We start from the raw sequence: 18,388 nt of genomic DNA on the forward strand, positions 1-18,388 counted from the left end.
CCAGTTATCAATGTAAAGCGGCTTTGACACAATCTACATTGTAAAAAGCGCTATATAAATAAAGGTGACTTGACTTGACTTGACTTGGTTTGCTTGTTTCTTTTGCCAGTTGATACAACATGTATTAAGTGTTGTTGGCTGTCTCTCTCTCTCTCTGTGTGTGTGTGTGTGTGTGTGTGTGTGTGTGTGTGTGCGTGCTTGTTTTCATGATTTATGAGGACACAGATTTGTATAATGACATGGGTATTACACTGGTATGATGAAGTAAACATGAAATATGAGGACATTTCATGAGTCCTCATATTTAAAATAGCTTTAAAAACATACTAAACAATGTTTTATTAAAAAATGCAGAATGTTTTCTGTGATGGGTAGGTTTAGGGGTAGAGGTAGTGTAGGTTGATACAATGTACAGTTTGTACAGTATAAAAACCATTACTGAATGTCTTCACTAAGATAGCAAAACAAACCTGTGTGTGTGTGTGTGTGTGTGACCCTAGTATTCCCTACGTTATGGGGACCAAATGTCCTCACAAGGATAGTAATACCAGTAAATTTTGACCTTATGGGGACTTTTTTTTTTTTTTTTTGGACCCCATTAAGAAAACGGCTTATAAATCATACTAAATGAAGTGTTTTGAAAATGTAAAATTTAAAAAAAAAAACATGTCCAACTCTTCAAGAAACTTCAAGAAAATCAAAGCTAAATATTTGAACAAGTTCTGTGCCAAATTTTAGGTTGATATCTCAAAAAGGAACTTTCAGTAAGATTTTTTGGGGCATAGTACTAAACTTTTCCATTAGATGACATCCAGGCACCTCACCATATAAGGGCTCTTCGATTTCCATATGGTTTGAATGATCTGAACCATATATTTCCCTTTTCATAATATTTATGAAGTAGACATCCTATTCAGAAGTAGTTGGGCAGTAATGTTAATATATGATTTGAATTCAACCTCTAAAACCCACATAAAACATACAGAAAGAGCCCTGGGCGTGCGTTATAGTTTGGCACCGCATCACAAATGGAGAATCTATTGCTATTTCTCTATTGCTCTGTCATTTCTTTTGAAAATCAGTCACCAAATATGGAAACTAGAGTCTGAAAGCTTTCAAATGATATATAGTTTGTCAAGATTACTTTAGGTTTAGCCCAAGATATCATAGTTATAAATGTGTATTTGCAAACACCCCACAGGTGTGGGGGAGGGGCAGTCTTAAAAATAGTGGTTAAAAATATTTTTATAAGTCATAATTTCAGAAATGTATTCTTTGTAATGTGTGAAAAGTATTGATATTAAAAGTACATACATTTGTACCTGATTGTATGTCTTTTTTTTTTTTTTCATAGTGTGATCACAAGGGTTAAGAAATGAAATGCTACACTATCAATTAAAGCTACAAGCAGCAATGAAAAGGCCCTCGCTCGCACCGGTGCCAACGCCACCTGGTGGCTTTAGGAAAACAGAGCACTGTGGCAAAATGTGGACTGTGGACTCGATCAAAACTGATGCTCCAGAAGGAAACAAGATGCATTAAGAGCTGGGGGGTGAAAACTTTTGAACAGGATGAAGATGTCCAAATTTGTTCAGTTTTGTTCAATTTTGTTTAAATATCTTTTTTTTTTTTTTTTTCATTTAGTACTGCCCTTCAGAAGCAACAGAGGATACTTGCATCTTTCCTGGAGGACAAATTAAGTACAATTTATCTTGATCTTCAAATTCAATTTTTTAATGCAATTTTTGTTTCCTTCTGGACCATCTGTGAATGTTTGCAGCTTTTGTAATTGTTGTGTTTGAGTCCCTCAATTGTCCTCAGTGTGAAAAGATGGATCTCAAAATCAAACAGTCACTGCTGGAAAGGGTTCAAATATGCAAATATGCAAAATTTGGCAGTTTAACTGCTCAGGACAAACAAGGGACTCATGAACAACATCACAAAACAAAAAAAAAAGTTGTGGATCATCCAGGTAAGGACACACAGTATTAAGAATCAGTATTAATGGTTCATAAAGTTTTGAATGGGGTCATTTAAATAAATTCAGCTATTTTTTTGTCTTGTGGATTATATGTAAACATCTTTTATGTAAAATATCTTACTCAGGACAATTCTCTTATTTTGTTAAAATTATTTTCACAGATTCTGCAAGTGGTTCACATACCATACTTATACCATATATATATATATATATATATATACAGGTGCTGGTCATATAATTAGAATATCATCAAAAAGTTCATTTTTTTATTATAAATTATTTTTAAAAATGAAACTTTCATATATTCTAGATTCCCTACATGTAAAGTAAAACATTTCAAAAGTTTTTTTTTTTAATTTTGATGATTAGAGCGTACAGCTCATGAAAGTCCAAAATCCAGTATTTCAAAATATTAGAATATTTCCTAAAATCAATCAAAAAATGGATTTGCAAAACAGATAAGTTAAAGTTCTTTAAAGTATGTTCTTTTGTGCACTCAATACTTGATCGGCAGGACATATTACAGCAAATGACTTGCTCCTAGCACAAATTACTGCATCAGTGAAGTGTGGCATTGAAGTGATCAGCCTGTGGCACTGCTGAGGCACTATTGAGCCTTCAGATCATCTGTATATTGTTGGATCGACTGTTTCTCATCTTTCTCTTGAAAATATCCCATAGATTCAGGTCAGGCATATTGGCTGGCCAATAAAGCACAGTAATATCATGGTCAGCAAACCACTTGGAAGTGGTTTTTGCACTGTGGGCAGGTGCTAAAGTTCTGCTGGAAAAGGAAATCAGCATCTCCATAAAGCTTGTCAGCAGATGGAAGCATAAAGTGCTTCAAAATCTCCTGGAAGATGGCTGCATTGACTTTGCACTTGATAAAACACAATGGACCAACACCAGCAGACGTCACGCCCCCCCCAAATCATTATTGACTTCAGAAACTTCACACTAGACTTCAAGCAGCTTGGATTCTGTGCCTCTCCAGTCTTCCTTCAGACTCTGGGACCATGATTTCAACATGAAATGCAAAATTTACTTTTATCTGAAAAGAGGACTTTGGACCACTGTTCACTGTCCAGTTCTTTTTCTCCTTAGCCCAGGTAAGATGCTTCTGACGTTGTCTCTGGTTCAGAAGTGGCTTGGTAGTCCTTTTCCTGAAGATGTCTGAGTGTGGTGACTCTTGATGCGCTGACTCCGGCTTCATTCTACTCATTGTGAAGCTCTCCCAAGTGTTTGAATCGGCTTTACTTGACAGTATTCTCAAGCTTGCGGTCATCCCTGTTGCTTGTGCACCTTTGCCTACCCAATTTCTTCCTTCCAGTCAACTTTGCATTTAATATGCTTTGATATTTCACTCTGTAAACAGCCACCCCATTCAGTAAAGACCTTCTGTGACTTACTCTCTTTGTGGAGGGTGTCAATGATTGTCTCCTGGACCATTGCCAAGTCAGCAGTCTTCCCCATTAGTGTGGTTTCAAAAAACAAAAGATACCCGGATTTTATACTGTAGGGATGGTCATTTAATGAAACTCAAATGTAAATATTCTAATATTTTGAGATACTGGATTTTGGACTTTCATTAGCTGTACGCTCTAATCAACAAATTTACAAAAAAAAACTTTTGAAATGTTTTACTTTACATGTAGGGAATCTAGAATATATGAAAGTTTCATTTTTTAAAATAATTTACAATAAAAAAATGAACTTTTTCACGATATTCTAATTATATGACCAGCACCTGTATATATATATATATATATATATATATAATGTGTGTGTGTGTGTGTGTGTGTGTGTGTTTGGTGAAAAACAGTTTTACCCACAATATAACTGTATTGAATGAATATTGTGAATGAGCAGTTGTTCTGCAAAACTCTCAAACCCTCTTCACACAGCTGAATATGGCAGTATTGACGCTATCCACGTGAAGATGAAGGACTCGGGAGTGTCGGCTCTGTTTAATCTCTCACTGGGAGTTTGATCAATTATGTATAATAATGTGGTTGTCCACTCTGAGAGCTGGCTTGAACATCTGCTGATTCTGTGGAAGATGCTGTAAGAACCATGTAGGGCTGAACTGAGTGCCAGCCCTCAATGTGTTACACAGATGGTTTCTCTGAAGCCCATTACCTGAGCTCCAGATTGGTTGGGGATTAATTAAAACACAAGGAAAGGAAGTGAAGACTACCATTGAGAACAGTTCCCCAAACTGAAGAATTTTTCTTTTTCTTCTTCTTCTTTCCTTTGTAGGTGTTTTGTCCATAACCTTACTTTCACAGGCTTAACTACATGTTCCTCCAGGGTAAAATATTTGTAACAGAACTTAATTTATCCAAAAAAAAAAAAAAAAAAACCTTCCATAGTGTTATCAGTAGAAAGGGAAAGTGTTTGGTTTAGTTAACAAGTGGCATTTCATGGTCGGCAGATTTTTTGACAGTTTAATTATAAAGCTTCATCTTAAAGCTGCTGTGAACAATTTATGTGCCACTAGTGGCACCAAATGGACTTTCAAAAATAATTAGTTTTTAGGTTTCTCAAATGCTGCCCTTTTCTGGCATTATTCAGACAAACAGGTGTCCCAAAACTCACACCACTGGTGGCATTTTCTGGCTAAAGGACCTCTGTCACATTTGTTTTTGCTGTTAACAGAGCCTAGGGAGTCCTGTCACAGATACAGGTGTGTTTTTGTGCATGGACCCATTAACTTTCTCATTTATCACTGTTAATCTACTCACTTGTATCCGTATAAAAACAGAAGCATTACAGAAAATGGCTTAATGTCAGCCAGGGAAATGTATACTCTATCACATATTTCTTCCTTATAGTCTTATTTCAGAACTTGAAAATATAGTTCTGTTCATTATTCATTCATTCTGCCATTATTTACTCACCAACAGTTCATAGCGTTAAGCTCTAAAAATGACCAAAGTTATAAAAGTTAGCTCCAGTCCTCAAACCCGATTGGCCAAGTGCCATTCCAAAAGTGTTTCTGACAGTCTGTGCATTAGTAGTTTAGGGCCTATAATAGTGACTTTTTCTGCAGGTTACATCATTCCATCAGTAAGTGGTGGTAATTGAGTGAATCATTGAATCATTCATTCAGCTGATTCATCCAAAACACTGATTCATTCAGTTACGCTACTACTGTGTTCCTCTGAGAGACGCACCACAGAACATACTAATTTTGCTTCGATTTGGAACTATTTTTGTTTGGAAAGAAAAATAGATAAAGCAGCTGGAATATTGGGCCCTATCATACACTTTTTGCAATGCGACGCCGGGTTTTTTGCTAGTTTCAGCCTAACACAGTTATCAGTTTCACATGCAGTGCCCACATTGTTTAAATAGCAAATGCACTCACACCCATCTGTTCGCCCATGGGCGTGCTGGTCTGAAAATGAGGTGTGTTCAGGTGCATTGTTGGCGTGTTGCTATTTTAAGGCAACTGAAAACGACTGCGCCATTGACCAACAAAAACATGGTCAAAAACCACAGTATTTTTGTTGTTGTTGTTGTTGTTGTTAATTAAAGGGCGCGTTAGTAATATGCACCTATTAGTAGGTGAACAACACACGTACACTCTGCTTGTTACACACAGGGATGTTCAGCAGAATACAAACATGCCAAATATTAAAAATAAAAGGATTACAATGTAAAATTACCTATTTGCAGGTCGGTTACCTATATGGCTAATTATTTGACCAATCGTGGCAATACACACATGTATTTAAACTGACTCATCAGGTTGAGGGTGTCTATATTTTACCATGTACATAGCAATCCGCCATGGTGCAAGTGCACCTGGCTTTTAAAGGGAATGGGAGATGACACTCTGATTGGTTTTTTTGCATTTTCATCAGTCATTACTATGGTCTTCAGTGTCATATGAACCTTCAGAAATCATTGTAATATACTGATTTGATGCTCAAGAAACATTTCTTATTATTATCAATGTTAAAAACAGTTGTGCTGCTTAAATATATGTATATATACAGTCGAAGCAAAAATTATTCAGACATTTTTGATATTACTAATGGGTGCAGGACACTATAGTTCATTTATGTAAGTGATGATAGCAAAATAAAGTAAACTGTTACATATTATACCCATAAATTCTTCATACAGTGGACTACCAGTAAAATTGATAAAAATTTGGAACCAAAAATTATTCAGACACTTTGATCTGACCATGTTTTGCTTAAGTGTTATCTGACATAAGATTATTTGGTAACACTTTACAATAAGGTTCATCAGTTAAACATTAGTTAATGTATTAACTAACATGAACTAGCATGAGCAATACATTTGTTACTGTATTTACTAATCTTCGTTAACGTTAGTTAATGAAAATACAGTTATTCATTGTTTGTTCATGTTAGTTCACAGTGCATTAACTAATGTTAACAAGATTTTAATAATGTGTTAGTAAATGTTGAAATTAACATTAACAAGGATTAATAAATGCTGTATAAGTGCATTTCAGTATTAGATCATGTTAACTAATGTAGTTAACTAATGTTAACTAATGAACCTTATTGTAAAGAGTTACCGATTATTTTTTTCTGACACAGTTTAACTCTGAGATCTTGTCATATTTTATTACCATTTTTTTAAACTATAGTGAATAGACTGTAATAATGAATGAAATGTTCAAGGTGTCTGAATAAATTTTGGTTTGACTGTATTGTGGAAACTGATACATTTTTCATGATTCTTTGATAACTGGAAAGTTCAAAAGAACAGTATTTATTTGAAATAGAAACTATTCAAACATTATAAATGTCTTTACTGTCATTTTGGCTGAATAAAAGTATTAATTTATTAAAAAGAATCTTACTGACTTTTAAATAGTAGTATGTTCTAGCCCTCATTGGCCTGTTCCTCCGACCAAAGCCTGTGTCATTCACACCCTTAAGGTGATGATACACGGGGCAACTTTTTGAGCAGTGTTGCCGAGCAATGTTGCTTGGGCACTTTCCCATTGAGAATGGGCAACAAATTTGTATCTGGATACTTTAGATCCAAATTTGTTGCCCATTCTCAATGGGAAAGTGCCTAAGAAACATTGCTTTGCAACATTGCTCAAAAAATTGGCCCATGTATCATCACCTTTAGTGTTGTTATATGAAAAAGAGCTGCACAAAGACTCTTCAAAAATTGTCATTTTGCGTTCCAAAAAGTAATCAGGTTAAGTAAATGATGACAGAGTTTTCAACAATTTTTGTAGCAAGTATTACACAAAACATTTTATGAAACAAATACCATAGCAAAGAAAGATGTGGGAGAATAATTTCCTATGGACAAACACAAGCCTAACAAAAACATCAACACTGTTTGAGCCTGACTACTGGAAAGCTCCATTAATGGCTGTGAGACAGCTACAGCAATAATACTTCAAAGTAAAAACCCTCTGCAGCACCATAACATAGTGTCTAGAGCTGATTTAACATTTTCCTCCCTCTATTCTGTTTCTCCCCGACTAACTATGCCAAAATTTCTCTCTACAACAGAAGGGCTAATTAACTATTCTATCCGTGGACAAGGCCGTGACGTTTCTGCTGAGCTTATGGACCGTGGCAAAATTCTTCTGCGGGAGAAGAATCTGTGGGATACAGTGATGTATTGGAACTGTGTTTTGGCTAATTGGCCATGGAAAAGAGGACGTCAGAACAGCATGGAGACAGTGAATAATAGATTAATGGGCATGGCCCTAATTGATAAAGCATCAGCTTCTGAAGCTAGAGCTTGTGGGCATGGAGCATGAGCGCACCGCATGAACAGGAAATACCAGGTTACATCCCACCATGAGCCTTTTTTTCTGACGGTTGCTGTTGTGTCCTTAAGCATTTTAATCTCATCTGCTTTTGGTCTTGATACTGCTGCTTTTCAGTTAAACCAGTTAAAATCTGGCAATGTGGGACTTTTTTTCACTGCTTGCAAGAGATTGCTCTCTCTTACCTTCTTATTTAAGATTTTATAAGCTTGTTAAATTGAGTTTCCTCCAACACTCTCTCATGCCAATTTGTAACTATTTTATGTTTTGTGCAATCTCATTTGTATGTTCCTAGATGATTTGCTTACGCCCCACCGAGTGTTAGATTTAGAGGTGGACTTTCATGTTAATCAAATTGTACTAGTACAACATGATCAGCAAAGATGTTGATCCCGGGACAACATTCCAATCGACCAATCAGATTTGAGTAACAAGTTTACAGTTTATGTCAAGCTTAGGCTTACAACCAGGGTTAGGTGCTTCTACATCAGTGTTATTCACCTATAATTTCTCTCTGATTTTAGGGATAACTTATGGGTAGGGTTAAGTTTAGGAGTAGGGATATGATTAGGATTAAATTTTCCGACAGGAATTTTGCTGAAAATATGTTGACCCAAGAACGTTTCTAAAAATCAAGAAATGCATTGTGTGCCAGTGATGACTGGATTTAATAATGATAAGAAAATGGCAGATCATACTTTTAAATGTAAAAATTGTATGTCACAGTTACTAGGCGACAAGAGCAATCCTCCAGACCATCCCATTTAACGACGTTTGGTTTGTTGTTTGCTGTTTATTTTACCCTATGATTAAAGTAATTTTATTTAAAAAGTCTTGACAGTAATATCATGGCCACAAAATCCTAATTTAAGTAGCTAAAAAAACATTCTGTTGCTGGCCCAATTTAAAACAAGCAAACAAAGAGGAACATTTGTCAAGGGAACATTATGAACAGTACGAAATACAGCAGTGTGCTTACTATTTAGGGAAACGAAAATCAAAACACAAAACTAGTACATTTACATAATGAATTGTGCAGCACTCCTTAGCTGATTCCTATGTACCAAACACTCAGCACTCAGCAGGAGAACTGTCTAGAAATGCAATAACAAACAAAATATAGCTGCGAGCAGCAATTATCTGGGTTCAAGCGCTTTAAAGGATTAGTCCACTTTCAAATAAAAATTTCCTGATAATTTACTCACCCCCATGTCATCCAAGATGTCCATGTTCTTCTTTCTTCAGTCGAAAAGAAATTAAGGTTTTTGATGAAAACATTCCAGGATTATTCTCCTTATAGTGGACTTCAGTGGTCTCCAAACGGTTGAAGGTCAAAATTACAGTTTTAGTGCAGCTTCAAATGGCTTTAAACGATACCAGACGAGGAATAAGGGTCTTATCTAGCGAAACCATCGGTCATTTTCTAAAAAAAAATCAAAATATGCTTTATAGGCACAAATGATCGCATCACAAGTGCTTCCACCAGAACGCGATTCCGTATTCTTCAAAAAGCTTACGCTGAATGTCCCACGCCTTCCTTATTCAACTTACGTAACGAATGCGGCGCCAGTTCCGTTTTTTCCGTAAGTTGAATGCAAAAATACAAAACTAACTGAATTGAGTCTCTACGGAGCCCCGGACATGACATGCAGGAAAAAAATGGTAGTCTAAATCGTGCGCACGATTTATTAATTCGTTCCCTCGATTTACTAAAACGTGTGCACGATTTACTATTTCGCTCCCTCGATTTATTAAATCGTGCACACGTTTTAGTAAATCGTTGGAATGATTTAGTAAATCGAGGGAACGAATTAGTAAATCATGCGCACGATTTAATTTTTTTTTCTTGCATGTCATGTGCAGTGCTCCGCACGTCTCAAATGTAAGTTAACTTAAAATATAAACTTATTCCTTATTTAAATGTTGTATGAAAGCAATATCACATTAAAGGTGTGGTACATTTACATAATTTCAGTGAAATTTCACGGTCAAAAAGGTCCATTGTCAATAGTGTATCGATGTGTGCAGCAGCTCACACAGAAGTAACTTTCAAACCAAGCAGCTTTCTGTTGGTCAGCATGGTGAATTCACGCAACCATCTTGAACCCATTGCAATCTGCAAGGCAAACTTTTTTATCCTCACACAAAATTCCTGATCGCATGGGTTCGTATTTAAATGAGTGGATTTTACCCACAAAAACTTGCAGAAAAACAGTAAGCGTGACCACATCTTAAAGGTGTGGTTACAATCGCAAAATATACAACCACAAAAGGTCCATTATCTTTTGTCAATGGTGTGGCAATGTATAAAGCACAGCTCACACAGAAGTCACTTTCAAACCAAGCATCTTTCTATTTGTCAATGCAGCAAATTTACATGACCAACATAAAAAAAATGAGTGAAATCTGCATGGGGAACTTTTTCGCTCTCATGTGAAACTCTCAATTGCATGGTTTCCTAGAGGAGTCACGAAATTTCACCAAGCAACAGTAAATGTGACCGCACCTTAACATCAGCTGGATCCAAATAAACCTAAAAAAAACATGAGTAAATATTAGATAATAAATATTTTAATATTTATATTAATCATATTGACAAGAATTACACTCAAAACCAGATTAACCCTGATAGCAACATAGTGTCAGCCCAGATCCGGCCCACATCTGGTCCAAGTGTAATCCACATGTACCAGATGTGGGCCGGATCTGTGCCACACTATGTTGCTGTCTGGGAACATGCATCCTGTTCCACTCCATGTGAAAGAAGAGAGTGCACAAGCACAACGGAGAGCTTTAATAGAGCTGTTCATTCATCAAATTGTAGTCCAACCCATGATGCAAATTTGACATGGGCCCCCTCAGTAAATTTGGATGGGTTTCAGATTTTTGTGGTTCAAGATTTTGGACTAATTAATGTCTGAGGCTGACCTGACATTACGTTTTGTCCTACAACAAATTATACAAAGTCATATCTCAAATGTAAAACTGCTGTGTGCTTATGATAACATAAGTTGCTACATAACGTCACGACGTCTAGTTCCAGTGTTGATCCAAGCAACTTGTATAATCTTGTACAACTTGTATAATATGCAGAACTTGTATAATATGCTAGGCATGTGCCAAGCTGGCACATTCTCTAAGCTAATACAATCATGATCTGATCTGATTATTGCTCAACAAGCACATGTCAGGGACAGAAAAGCCTCTGCAGACCAACAAATCCAAAAGTTCACATGCAGCAATTTTGGAAAAGTTTTATGAGAAAGAAAAGCCAAATAGACAAAGGGCTTGTATATACTGTGGTTCTGTCCTAATTATAATTTGACTTTTCCACTGCTGAATTAAGAAGTTTTGGCAGAATTGGCAATGCACATCCTTAGTCCAACCTAAGTTATTTGTGCCAAGACTGGTATGATTCCAGGACACTTTCCAAAGCTATTAATGAGAAAAATATCTGTAACTTGCCAAAAAAAAAAAAAAAAAAACCCAGCAGGATGAACATATTTTTATAGGTTGCTTTTGGACACAAACCTCAACTCAATGAAGTGTTTGCATTGACGTTACTTTCCCATAGGAACACAACCCCCTCAGTCAGACTGAGTGGCAAAACATCTTGCAGCTTTGCTTGCGCTACATTTACATTTAGTCATTTAGCAGACGCTTTTCTCCAAAGCGACTTACAAATGAGAATAGTAGAAGCAATCAAATCAACATGAGTACAACAGTATGTAAGTGCTGTGTCAAGTCACAGTTTCATCTGTAAAGTGCTCGTAGCAAGGTTGTTTTTTTTTTTTTTTTTTTTTTTAAATATATACGCAAATAGATGGAGAAAGAATAGAAAATCGAAAAAAGAAAACTAAAATATAAATAGAAGTGCTATATTACTGGGTCAAGTGTTGACGAAAAAGATATGTCTTTAGTAGTTTTTTGAAAATGGCAAAAGACTCAGCTGCTCGGATAGAGCGTGGTAGGTCATTCCACCAAACAGGAACAGACCAGGAGAAGGTCCATGAGAGTGATTTTGTGCCCCTTTGGGATGGCACCACAAGACGCCGTTCACTTGCAGAAAGCAAGCTTCTGGAGGGCGCATAAGTCTGAAGTAGTGGGTTTAGGTATAGTGGTGCAGAGCCAGTGGATGTTCTGTAGGCAAACATTAGAGCCTTGAATTGGATGCGAGCAGCAATTGGCAGCCAATGCAAACTGATGAAGAGAGGTGTGACATGCGCTCTCTTCGGTTCGTTAAAGACCAGTCTTGCTGCAGCATTCTGGATCAGTTGCAGTGCATGCTGGAAGGCCTGCCAAGAGAGCATTACAATAGTCCAATCTTGATAGAACAAGAGCTTGGACAAGAATTTGTGTGGAAAGATCCGATAGGAAGGGTCTAATCTTCCTAATGTTGTACAGAGCAAATCTGCAGGACCGGGCCGTTGTAGCGATGTGATCTGTGAAGCTGTGAGGTTCCTGGCCGTCCTGGAAGGAGTTATGGTTGACGACCCAAGTTGAATGGAAAGGTTATGATGAAGTGTTGGGTTGGCACCGCCCACAAGCAGTTCCGTTTTTGCAAGGTTGAGTTGCAGGTGGTGGTCCTTCATCCAGGCAGAAATGGCTGTCAGGGAGGCTGTGATGCAACCAGCAACTGTCGGATCATCTGGTTTGAATGAGAGGTAGAGTTGTGTGTCATCAGCATAACAGTGATAGGAAAAACCATGTTCCTGAATGACAGATCCTAATGATGACATGTAGATGGAGAAGAGAAGTGGTCCAAGCACAGAGCCCTGAGGTACCCCAGTAGCAAGATGATGCGACTTGGACACCTCATCTCTCCAAGATACCCTGAGAGGTAAGACTCGAACCACTGGAGTGCGATTCCTGAGATGCCCTTCAACCTGAGGGTTGACAGGAGGATCTGGTGGTTAACTGTGTCAAAAGCAGCAGACAGATCCAGTAAGATGAGTACTGATGATTGTGAAGTTGCCCGTGCCAGTCTCAGGGCTTCAGTGACTGAGAGCAGGGCAGTCTCAGTTGAGTGGCCACTCTTGAAGCCAGACTGGTTGTTGTCAAGGAGGTTGTTCTGTGTGAGATAAGTAGACAGTTGGTTGAACACAACTCTCTCAAGTGTCTTCGCAATGAATGGAAGAAGAGATACCGGTCTATAGTTTTCTAAAAGTGCTATATTCAGAGTGGGTTTTTTAAGCAGTGGTGTAATCCTAGCCTGCTTAAAAGCTGTGGGAAATGTACCAGTGTGAAGAGAAGAATTGATCATGTGAGTGAGTGCAGGTACAATTGAGGAGGAGATGGCCTGAAGAAGATGAGTGTGGATAGGGTCAAGCGGACAAGTAGTAGGGTGATTGGAAAGGATGAGTTTGGAGACATCTGCCTCAGAGAGTAAAGAGAAGGAGGGGAGAATTTGTGTGTTTTCCGTTAAGATGTTATTGTCAGTATGTGGTGTGGAGAATTGGCCGCTGATGGTTATTATTTTATGTGTGAAGAATGTGGCAAAGTCATCAGCTGTAAGAGCTGATGTGGGAGGGAGGGGAGGAGGGCAAAGAAGAGAAGAGAAAGTTTTGAAAAGTGTGCGGGAATCAGTAGAATTGTTAATTTTATTGTGATAGTACGTGGTTTTAGCATTGGAGACATTTGTAGAGAAAGAAGAAAGGAGTGACTGATAGAAGGTAAGATCAGTAGAATCTTTAGATTTGCGCCACTTCCTCTCTGCAGCCCTGAGTCTAGACCAATGTTCACGGAGAACATCGGATAGCCAGGGGGCAGAGGGGGTGGCGCGGGCTGGTCTGGATGAGAGAGGGCAGAAGACATCTAAGCAAGATGTTAGCGTGGTGCAAAGAGTATCAGTAGCAATGTTAGTGTCCAGAGATGAGAACTGATTAGGGGGAGGAAGTGTGGATGAGACCAAAGAGGATAGGTCGGAGGGTGAGAGCGAGTGTAGGTTGAGCCGAAAAGTAACATGTGGTGGAGTGTGTGTTGAGTTAGGGGTCAGGTTGAGATTAAAAGTGATGAGGAAATGGTCAGAGGTGTGTAGTGGAGTGACCAGAGTATTATCAGTGGAGCAGCAGCGTGTGTAGATGAGGTCCAATTGGTTACCTGATTTGTGGGTAGCTGTAGTAGACACTCGCTTGAGATCAAATGAGGCAAGCAGAGTGTGGAAGTCAGCAGCCTGAGGTTTGTCTAGATGGATGTTGAAATCTCCAAGTACTAGCAGAGGAGTACCATCCTCAGGGAAGGATGATAGTAACACATCTAACTCCTCCAAGAAGTTACCTAGCTGGCCTGGGGGACGATAAAGCACTACAATATGGATTTTAGCAGGGTAGGTGATGGTAATTGCATGTGATTCAAATGAGCTATTGTCACAGAGAGCTGGTAGAGGAATAGGGGAAATAGGCTAATAGGGGAAAATGCGCACACAGGAGTAAAACAAATGATTACCTGCTTAAATTTAAGGAAGTTTAACTTGACAGTGACCCTTACAACTTACCAAAGAACTAGTGGTCCATGGACATTTACATGTTTCCAGGATTCGGATTTTCTTACGTTTATATGTATCTGATTTCGAAGCCGTGAAAGCCTGAACGCTTAATATGCTAGACAACACTATAAATACAATATAACTAGATCTAAATCTAGAGGATAATTTCTATCATATTTCATCATACATATCCCAACCTAGGGCTGCACGATTTATCGTGATAAAACCGTACACGATTTGGCAAAGGCTGCGATTATTTTATGCGCAGCTTGTCAGAGCTGTACGGCTCTGTGATCGGTAGTAAATGCTTCTCCATCTGAAAGCCAGAGGGCGCTCTTGCGCAGAAACTATAAATATGCCCTGCCACAGAAGAAGATAACACTCATCATATCACTGTAGCTGAATAAACAGAAGATTGAAAGGCTTTGATTGATTAAATATGGCTAATAAACACACAACTGCCTTATTCTGTGTAAGAAGCCACATCATCTCAAAGAAGGGTGCTCAACTGTCATTATGAAGTGAGTTTGGAGTAAAAACATGTTATTAAATGTTGTCTTTTGTTGGACAAGATAATAAATGCTTCTCATGTCTGGAAAGATGTTTGATGCGTGTTGCTTTTTCAAATGTACATTATAGGAGACTCAATCTCTCAGATGGATTAGCATTTGGAGCCATACTTCATTGACAAGCTACACATAAAAAAAGATAATCGCAGCCTTTTGCGATTTCATAATCGCACTAAGAGTCGCGTTTAAGCGATAATTGCGTTTAAGTTCAATGTTATTTTTTGTATTGTGTGATAAATCGTGCAGCCCTATCCCAGCCCTAAAACTAACTGAAGTCACCATGAAATCAAAATTGACCACTTTTTTTAATGGACATAATCCATATAACAGGCAAGAGGACAACAGGTGAACAGTCCAACTGGGCAGAAAACACAGGCAAAAGGGTAATCCAGAAAACACAGCAAACCAAAAAGTCACAGGAAACCAGGATAAATGCATAGAAATACAGTATAACAACATACAAGACTTTACAATGAATGACAGATCACACAGGGCTTATATAGGCAGAGTTAACAAGGTGATGAGACACAACTGAATGTAATCAAGCATAATGAGTCCAGGCAGTGGGATATTGGAAATGTAGTCCATGATAAGATAGCACAAGAGTCGGGAAGAGTGCCCTCTGGTAGCTATCATAGGTACTCCAGCTGACAGGTGTGACAGCGCTAACAAATAAATTTGGTCTAATTCAGGAAGTTTTATATCTGTCTAAACATTGTAGAATGCCCATAAGGATAATTGTTTGCCTACTAACACTATCTGACTATCCTTTTGACTTAACCTTTTGTATAGAAAAAGTTGTTTTTTTTTAAATGCTGACAAAAACTTTACAGTTACACAGAATATAAGATGCCAAACATTTACTCTTTAAATATAAACATTTAAATGAGTACTCAATACAATATATAACCTATGTAGGGGCTGACTTTACCCAAAAGTTCAACAAAAATGGCAACAAATCCATGTTTCGGTGCAGCCTGTAAGCTATCATGATATTGTTGGATGAGTGACGTCCTTTAATAAAGCCTGTTTGATCTGGGTGAATAAGACATGAGAAGACTTTCTAAACGTGTAGCTAAAGCTTTGCAAATTATTTTCATGTCAGTATTGATAAGGGATAATGGTCTATAACTTGTACATAATGATGGGTCTTTAGTGCTGTGTTTATGTGCTGTGAGATAGATGAGCTGTTTTTAATTTCTGCTGTCATATCTAAAAACTGTGGTGAAATAGTTGGCCAAAAATGTCTGTAAAATTATGGGGGGTAACTGTCTAAACCTGGTGCTTTATTGTTTGATAAAGCAAAGACTGCTTTCCTATATTCTTCATTTGTATATTGGCTCTGATTTGTTAATTCTTCTTTCTGCGTTGAGTTTAGTTAGGAAAGTGTTATGTTACGTAAAAATTAGCCAATTTCCTTATCATTGTTTTTTTTTTTTAAATCATTACTATACATATTTTTGTAAAATATCTGAAATGTTATGTCTATGGGTATGAATAATTTTATTCTCTGCATTCTTCCTGATTTATCATTATGTTCAATTGTGTTGACCATATAGGTGGTTGTTTTTGAAATTGTACTTTTTTTATTTGTTATATCTTATATCTGTCATTTAATATTTATTTACTGGGGTTTTGTGAAGTGTGGTGTAATATAAAAAGAAAAAAGAAAGAAAATAAACAGTTTAATTTTTAATTATATTATTAATTTAACTCATTACCACTTGTTTGATGCTGCTGGAAAATAAATTGTTTTATTTTTAAATAATTATTATTTACTTTACTTCCAAAATGCAAAATTATGCTAAATGGCAGCTTATGCATAAAATTGTGCTGTACATTTCATGGCTATACAACACATGCTCCCAGTCGCTTGTTCCCAGTGGGCCCCACTTTGATGTACCGATCTAAATACCCATGATACATGTCTTCAGACGGTTATCAAACAATCTCTTTAAACCTATAGACAGCTCACCAAGACAAGGTTGCAACAACCTTGCTCAGACAACATCAGAGCCTATAGAGTTTTCCTTCTCAGCATTTTAATGTTTCTTCTCAAGGTACGTGTATAAATGAAGTTCATTTGAAGTTTGAATTGTAACTATTTAATCTGACGGTGGCCTCATCAATTTTTTTGTGAATTGATGTGAACCATACTGGGAAAAGTAAGGTTTTTTAACTTTCTATTCATCAAAGAATTATGAAAAACAGCTATTTTAAACCTATTTTTACCAGCTATGAGCCTTAGTGAGCATAAGACACTTATGAAACTTAAAATTAAAAAACTTGTGGATGGTAGTGTGTATTTACACTGAACAAAATTATAAACGCAACACTTTTGTTTTTGCCCCCATTTTTCATGAGCTGAACTCAAAGATCTAAGACTTTTTCTATGTACACAAAAGGCCTATTGTACTGCCAAATTCTTTTTCTATGTACACAAAAGGCCTATTTCTGTTAGTGAGCACTTCTCCTTTGCCAAGATAATCCATCCACCTCACAGGTGTGGCATATCAAGATGCTGAGTAGACAGCATGATTATGATTATTGCACCAATAAAAGGCCACTCTAAAATGTTCAGTTTTACTGTATTGGGGGAGTCCGAAAACCAGTCAATATCTAGTTTGACCACCATTTGCCTCACGCAGTGCAACACATCTCCTTCGCATAGAGTTGATCAGGTTGTTGATTGTGGCCTGTGGAATGTTGTTCCACTCCTCTTCAATGACTTTGCAAAGTTGCTGGATATTGGCAGGAACTGGAACACGCTGTCGTGTGACATGTCCGGTGAGTATGCTGGCCATGCAAGAACTGGGATGTTTTCAGCTTCCAGGAATTGTGTACAGATCCTTGCAACATGGGGCCGTGCATTATCATGCTGCAACATGAGGTGATGGTCGTGGATGAATGGCACAACAATGGGCCTCAGTATCTCGTCACGGTATCTCTGTGCATTCAAAATGCCATCAATAAAATGCACCTGTGTTCGTTGTCCATAACATACGCCTGCCCATACCATAACCCCACCGCCACCATGGGCCACTCAATCCACAACGTTGACATCAGCAAACCGCTCACCCACATGACAGGCATCTGCCCTGTACAGTGAAAACCAGGATTCATCCGTGAAGAGAACACCTCTCCAAAGTGCCAGACGCCATCGAATGTGAGCATTTGCCCACTCAAGTCGTTTACGACGACGAACTGCAGTCAGGTTGAGACCCCGATGAGGACGATGAGCATGCAGATGAGCTTCCCTGAGACGGTTTCTGACAGTTTGTGCAGAAATTCTTTGGATATGCAAACCGATTGTTGCAGCAGCTGTCCAGGTGGCTGGTCTCAGATGATCTTGGAGGTGAAGATGCTGGATGTGGAGGTCAAGGGCTGGTGTGGTTACACACGGTCTGCAGTTGTGAGGCTGGTTGGATGTACTGCCAAATTCTCTGAAACAGAAATGAACATTCAATTCACGGTCATCAGCTCTGGTGGACATTCCTGCAGTCAGCATGCCAATTGCACGCTCCCTCAAAACTTGCGACATCTGTGGCATTGTGCTGTGTGATAAAACTGCA

Source organism: Ctenopharyngodon idella, chromosome 19 (assembly GCF_019924925.1).
Source record: "Ctenopharyngodon idella isolate HZGC_01 chromosome 19, HZGC01, whole genome shotgun sequence".
NCBI lineage: Eukaryota > Metazoa > Chordata > Actinopteri > Cypriniformes > Xenocyprididae > Ctenopharyngodon > Ctenopharyngodon idella.